A 7702-nucleotide genomic window follows, 5' to 3' on the forward strand; every position below is an offset into this window, starting at 1 on the left:
CATTTAAAAGAATTTTCTGAGGTTTCAGGGCAAGTTCCTCCTTAACACTCTTATTAATTTCCCTACAATATTTTATAATGCTATTGTACACTATAGTTTTGTATATAGTGCACTGCATACACTATCAGCCTAGAAAAGAAGACAGGTGTAACAACTCAATTCTGACCCTTTCAATTAGGGTTGTTCAGCTGCTGTTTTAACAAAGACAGAAGAAAAACATGCTTTAGCTTAAATCACCTACTTCGGGCAATTCAATTCTTTCAAATAATTGAATATTTTATTTTTAGCCTGCTTCCAAAGACTAATTAATTTGCTTTTACACCTTACCTTCACCTTGACACACACTCTTGCAGGGGTAATAAGGGTTTTAAAATAAAAAGTATATAGGTAACAATTCTTAAATCTGTCTCTCCAAGCGGTACGTACTTAGCCACTATTTTGGTTCCTGAATTGCAGGAACCTGAGCATTCAGAGCAAATTCTAGTTCAGTAAAATTATCTGTAAGAAACAAGCAACCGTCAACATGATTCATTCAGTCAACTTTTGAAGTACTTTTGACTGAAACAAAGAGCACAAGGTATGCATCATTCCCATAATGCTGTTTCAAAAAACGGCTTCTTGGTAAATAGCCTGAGGCCCTGAGCAAAACGATGCTATAGTAAGGCACAAAAAGAAAACTAATTACTTTTCAGCATCTGACTCCCAGATTTGTATGCCCCAGCGGAACACAACACTAAGACACATGCAAACTACAGAAAATTCCCTCTGTCAAGTCTCTGTTTATCAGTTAGATCTGAACAGACCACTAATTTATACTTAGGTCAACACAATTTGTTATCAAATCATGCTACACTACTAAGACCCAAAGTATGTTTGGGGAGGTACTAGAGGAGAAGGCCAGCAAGGTACTTCCTGTATTAGTAAATAATTAAACATTCCTCAACAGAATTCCTGATACTACAATGATGGCCCTTTTATGAGCAACACATGCTCCAAATGGGATTAGTAAAGTCACTGAAAAGTGAAAATGCCAGTACATTTGCATTCCCATTGCTGCTGGCACTAGCTCAAAGAACAGGCATGAGCAAGGGAAGGAATTATCTGGGAGAAAACTGCAAGAAAGCATTCCAATCTTGCTGTATTTCCAGCAGCAATCCTTCCTGGCTTAAAGCCCAAAAGAAGTAATTCCAAGTATCTTCCTTAGTACAAAGTATTTCTGTACTAAGAAACGTTTATTGAGATTAAACTGAGCTCAGCTGTGAGTAAAAGAACATTTGGAATTTCAGTTTTTATAAGCAGTCTAAAGCTTGAATTTCCAAATTGAATAACTTCAATTCAAAATCTGTCTAGAAATGTCTGCAATGATATCCCTTGTGACAATCCATCTTCCTCTTAAAGAACAATTAGGACAAAAAAAAAAAACAGTTCTGCCAAGGAAACCTGGTTCCATTTGTAGGAATCCTCAGGATCTGTGAGAACCTGTTGTGTGATGCTAAAAGCCTCACACATGCATCTCCATCCTACACAGTGCCTCTGAAGTGGTCAACTGGGCCAAATACATTCATATCATGTGTGTGTTTTACATTAAGTGGGAGAGAAATTGTGTCATTTAGGGAGATTTGAAAGCTTTACAGAACTTGGAGGTACACCAGTATGCCACGCTTTACCTTTCAAAATCAAAAGCTTACTAAAACAGAAAAAAAAAAAAAAAGATAGTAATCCTCTGTCTCTTCTTCTAGGGTTTAATTATATGATTTAAACATACAGAATATTTTCCACAGACGTGACACAAAGAAAAGCTGCACTTAGAAACTCCAGAATCAGCAGAAGAATCATTTACATGGTAAGCCTGGGGAAACAAAACAAAATAAAGACTGTCTGAAAATGAAGTCATGGATGCTTTGATCCACAGGTCTGGACAAGAATTTCCATCCTAAGGTGAATCAAGGCCTTAAGGATCTAGCCTTCATATGTAAGGCATCAGTTTTCAGACTGCAGAGGCTGACTCTATCCAGCAACCTCTCTAGTCCCAAGGTAGCACTTTTATTCTCCTCTTAAGCACAGCTGTGCATGTGCATGTACATGGGCAAATGTACATATGCATGTGTGTACACATGTGCACATGAAACAACTGAACAACCATTTTCTTGGCAAATAAGCCCTGAGTAGCATAATACAGAAGCTTTTGGAAGCATGGAAAACTTATAAAGTACGCTTGATTCCCAAGCTCAAAAGCTTGGGAAGCTCCAGAGCTCCCAAACAGTCATCAAATATCAGCTCCTGACAGGAGCATTAGCCTGCTCCATGGATACTTCTCTTTTTTCTTAGGACAAAATACAGCATTTTGTATTATAAACAAATAAACAAACAAAAACGATCAGCACACACACAAATAACCACGTGCCAGTCCCTTCATAAAATAAATACTTTAAAAATAAAATACACATGAACAAAAGCCAAACCCAAAATGGCAAAGTAACTTAAAACATCGGTAGTGAATTTAAAAAATTCTGTTCCTGATGGCAGAAGAATATTTCAAAGCACAACACATGTTTCTCAGAAGAAAGTGCTAGCATAGTTTGTTTTTTTGTTAAATATAAAATTCCAAGTGTAAATTGAACACAAGAGTGATAATATAAAATGGCATTTTCTTACTCAGCAGATTTACTCCTCACGTGTAGCTTGAGGTGAGTAATTAAGAAGTTTTGATTCTTTTGAGAGTCTGCTTACCTTGCTCAATTGTAAGCACTTAGCAGAAAGCTAGTTTTCTGCTGCACAACATCTACAGAATTACCTGCTGAATTCTTCCAATTTATACTCTTACAGATCCCCCAAAGTTCATGACACTGCCAAAGAGAACAAATACAGAGAGAAGAGGGATGTCTGGCACAAGTCTCAACAGGGAGAAGCTTGTTAATAAGGCTGTAAAGACTTGAAAACTTGCTGAATTTGTAGAGTTAGCAGCTAGAAAAGTATGTTAGCTGCATTGCTGTAAGGTGATATAAAGCTTCCTGACAGTTGAAACAGTAAGACATAATAGTAGCATAATATTAAAGAATGTTTAAGAAAAATATATAAAAGAAAATACTGACAAAATTATAGCAGACTCCTCAGTTTCTTCCTAAAGCTTTAACCAGCTTTATTCTTCACAGAAAAATCTTTTGGATTTCTGGAAAAAAAAGAAAAAAAAAAGAAAAAAAAAGAAAGAAAAAACCTCATTATGCGTTTATGAAAGAAAGCACCCTCTCTGGAATATTCTTCACAAATACTGTTCACAATAGTGCCCGTTATGTATATATTGTTAACCCTTTTTGGTTCTTAAATCACTATATACATTTAGCTTGACCATACATACCAGTTTCTACTTCTTGTATCTTCTATTGCATATGTGTACAATAACCATATGTAAACATGGCAATAGAAATGAGAAATAAACCATGAAATGTAAACAGTATGCCAAAGGTTCTTTGCACTGATTTTCAGTGACTTTAGGAGAATCTTTCCCACAGGAGCTACTAAGGAATAATAAATGCCTAACAAGGAAAAGCAGGTTTTAGCAGGAGCAGACCTGCAGAGGGAAGCATTCCTGAGGCCAGGGGAAGAGTATGTGTAAGTCTCATAGAAATTCAAGGGAGGATGAGCTGGCCACAAAGCAACACTTTCTTAATGGACATACACGGGGTGAGAGGGGAGAAACCATAGCAATCTCATATGATTTTCATTCTCCACATGGCATATGTAATATCACAGCAGAGAAGAAGGAAAACAGGTACACCTGAGCACAGTGAAATGCACACAGTGAATCTGTATAGGCTTTATGCCTATGTAAGACAATTATCAGACAGCTGAGGTATCAGCTATCTTGTTAGATATGTATGCTGGCAGCTTCCAGAAGCAGCGCATACTGTAATTAAGCTGCTGTCTCCTTAGGACCACTAATTTCCTTTCCCCAAAAAAGCATTTATACCATATCAGTGGGTCAGCCTGCAAGTGAAATATAGAAGCTGACAATGTAACAGCCTTGGGCAAAAGAAAAGATAAGACATTCCTTAACTAATCCCCTCTAAAAACAGTCTCTATAACCCAAGGTGTTCTTATCAAAGTTAATAGCTTGGAAGAGCTGAGGACCTCAGAACAAAGCAAGAGAGCAAGTCTTTCTGCATGGTTTCAGTGATTAGAGAGGAAACAATCCTGCTTTACACAAGCTCCAGTTCCTTGAGTAGTGGTCTTCACTAGTAAACACACAGCCATGCCTAATATTCTGTGTTCCACTAAAAGAGTAAGTCAAATAAAAGAGAACTCAGAACAGAGGATAAGAACACCTAGGGATTATAGAGCTATCCATATATGAGAAGGAACAAAAATCTGCACATGTAATTTGACTAAGAGCATGCACATGCAAAAGATGATACAGGAATGGATGCAGTCACCTGCAATTACATGAGGCTAGCAAAACAAACTGAAGTGACAATGTGGGCTGTATTTTTTTTTTATTTTTTTTTTTTACTTCAAAACACCTCAGCATTGGAGTGATCTCAAACTGGGAATGAAGAAAGCCCTAAAAACAGTTATGTGATCTCATATTAGTGGCTCAGGGCAGGTGGATCCGCTGTGACTAAACAAGACATGCATCCAAATCCAGACTGTGTGTTTATGATTAGTAACTACACTGCAAGGAAGAGGGGAATCTCCCTTGCATGTCCCAGCTGAAGCAGCACTTCTATCTGCAACAAATATGCCTGGTAGCAACTATTCTTTTCCCCTGACTTGATTTTGTTCTTTCCACTTACCCTGCCACTCTCCTTCCTTATCAATCTGCGTGAGTTGATATCGTTATTAATAGACAGTGCCCCTTGGGAGATATGCTTCAGCATCTTGAATTTATTTCTGTAACTTGTTGGGGAGGCAGGTGAAATTTAAGTCCTCTCTTCAACCAAATGAGTGTGGTAACAGCATATGAGACTTCAGAGACAGTGAGATCATTTCACAAAAGGCAAATTTAAATTGCCTAACACAGCAACAGTCCTTCCCACACCACAGTTTAATATGAGAAGTAGTAACTTTTCAGCATCTTGAAGAATAGAGTAGAATGGTTTTCCTCTGACACAAACAGCCTATTGTCTCCCACAAGAATAATTAAACAATGCTATCCACAGAAAAGGCCACAAAGCCTTCCCTATGTTGATCCACTATAATCAGAAATCTATACCAGTATAAATCTATCCCTGCCTCCCTGATTCAAAGTCTTCTAAGGCAGCATTTAATTATGGCTCTTAAACAAAATAGAGGAGAAAACAACCAGAGCAACAAAACCACACAGAATGAGACCAAAACAACCATGCGTGTTTGAAAAGTATCTGATTTTGAAAGTACTTTCCATGAGCACCGAAACATCCAGCTTTTCTCTCCTTGCCTGCACACGGCAACAGACATGAGAAATGAGCTTGGGGGAGGGTCTCTCTGGACAATCCGTGCTCCAGTAACGCAGTTTTCAATAAGCAAATACCAGGAAAAAAAAGCCTTACAATTTTAGGAGTTCTAATCACATTCTTTAGTACCTCGTTTGCTCTCTCACCCCACCCCTTCTCCCCCTCGAACAGCACAGACCCGGCCATACGGCTCTCTTTCTCCGATCTCTTCCGCCAGCCTCAAGTCCTTTGCCGCTGGCCTGCTCACCCGCCACAATATCCTCGGTAGGACTTCAGCGACATCCTCTTTACACCCTAGGATTACTCGAGCAGTTTTCACAGAAGCCCTTCCCGCCAGATCTGTAAAGAGCTGCTTCCTGACATCAGAAAAGTTAGACAAAGACCATTTTCACCGTGTAAATCACACCATCTCTGTAGGCCGGTACTGGGTTGTTCCTGCTCCGCTCCCGTTGCCGCTTTGTCCCTGGGCCCCAGGCACAGCCGACAGATGTTTTTAAGAAGTCCGACACCTGCGAGCAGCCCCAATCCTCGTGCCTTTCTCCTAGCCCTTCTCTGGGAATACTTCTCCCCTCTCCCCGCGCAGATTCCCTTTCTGTGTCTTTATCCTGCTTACCAGTATCCGCTGCTCTCCCTTTCTCCAAGATTCAGCCTCTCCTTCCCAACCCCCGCCCTCTCCTGGCTACTCCTGACGTGCCCCTCCTCCTCTCTCCGCGCTCTTCCCCCTCAAGCTGCCTTCCTTTGGGAAGGCCCAGTTTAGTGCGCTAAAGGGGGACGGCGTACTCCGAGGTGGCAGCGGCCGGTACTATCACGGCACTGCTGCCACCACCAGTCCCCCCACATACTGCCGCCATCTCGGACTCTCCCGAGTGTGCTCCTGTAGCCAGGACTCGCAAGGGTGCTCAGCCACTCTCCTTTCATACCCGTGGCACTGGGTTCCACCCTCGATTCATGCTGCGGTTGTTCGCGGACCCCTCCTCGGCCCCTCACCCGGCGTCTTCCAGACAGACCCCGGATAGGTCCTCCCTCCACCGAGCCTCGGAGCTGCGGGCTGGGCCGTTCCCACTGTGCGTCTTTCTGCAGTGAAGCTTTCCGTGGGGATGCCAGGTTGCGATAACTTTGCTGCTCAGTGTGAATGCCAGCTTCGTGCTGGACGATACACTGAGGCAGAACATAAGTAGCAGTATGAGTTACTGATTCGTGGCTGGTTGCTGAAGGCTTTGCTGAAATCAGTGTTGCAGTATAGCATCTGCTGTTGTTCTATGGAGCCCTTGCTTACAGTTATATGTATCTCCATACTATAATGAGTTTCTGAGCACTAAAGACCAAATTTCACATAGGCTAAGTGCTTCCTTATTTCTAGACTCTAAAAAGCCACCATTCTGTTTAATTTCCTGCTGTGCCCTAAATAATGGATATCCCCAATAGCAGGCAGAACTCAGCTTCAAATATGAAAATAATGGACTGGAAGCAACTTTCTGTGCCACTCTTGCCTCCTTTTAGTGCAAGAATATAAGCAAGCGTCTACCTATTCAGAGCTGTGAATCATAGAATCACTTAGGTTAGTTTAAGACCTCTAAGTTTGTCAAGTCCAACCATTCCATCACTGGGCTGAATCTGGAAAAAGACTGGAGGACCAGGAACAGGGTAAAACCCTCTGTTTGTATCTAGAATTACTTTCACAGTAAGTTAAAAAGTGGCAGAAATTTAGTGTCATAGGCAACAGTGAAAGTGTAGACTGAATGAAAAATCCACAAAAATCTGAGCCTTACAATTTCACAGATTTTCTGTGATAAAACAGAGTGGAATTTTGTGGTTCTTCTTCAAAAGTAGATTCCTTTTTATTTGAAATATGGGCTATTTTAAATATTGCATACGATACAGTCTGACACAATACAAGCAATTATGTCATTTTCTTAAGTATAAAACACTGGGATGCATACAAAAGTACTTTGGCCACCCCACTGAATGGAAAAAAATATAAGATTTTGCTTAGAAAGGAAACTGTCTGAAGATAGTACCACATTTCTCTATTCAAAAAACTAGAGAGTTTCTACACTTTGCAGTCTTGTCTAGCAGTTTCATATATGGGAGTATATGCGTAAGTACCTACATCATCATAGATTGGTATAGTTTCTCCTGGGGGAAAAAAAAAAAAAAAAAGAATTTGCAGTTTTTGGAAGAAGGGTCAGGATACCCAGAAAGAGTATAACAATGTCAATAGCAAGAGTAAGGCCAAGGAAAAGCTCTTGTCATTTCTGAATGAGGCAGGGAAT

The 7702-nt window shown here is 40.5% G+C and overlaps 1 protein-coding gene across 7 annotated transcripts in view; it reads right to left on the reverse strand.

Moving 5' to 3' along the window:
- The window catches only part of LOC125701850 (ephrin type-B receptor 5), a 72405-nt gene extending 65961 nt beyond the window's left edge, over positions 1-6444 (reverse strand). For 2 of the 7 annotated variants that reach the window (XR_007380379.1, XM_048964396.1), the window contains exons 1-2: positions 6043-6090; positions 3093-3169 (exon numbers count right to left, since the gene is read on the reverse strand). The gene's annotated coding sequence lies outside the window, so the exon portion shown is untranslated. The other 5 variants (XM_048964412.1, XM_048964434.1, XM_048964405.1 and 2 more) reach the window with 5 other exon arrangements.
- Between the last annotated feature and the right edge of the window lie 1258 nt (positions 6445-7702).

This window comes from Lagopus muta, chromosome 1, assembly GCF_023343835.1.
Source record: "Lagopus muta isolate bLagMut1 chromosome 1, bLagMut1 primary, whole genome shotgun sequence".
Classification (NCBI taxonomy): domain Eukaryota; kingdom Metazoa; phylum Chordata; class Aves; order Galliformes; family Phasianidae; genus Lagopus; species Lagopus muta.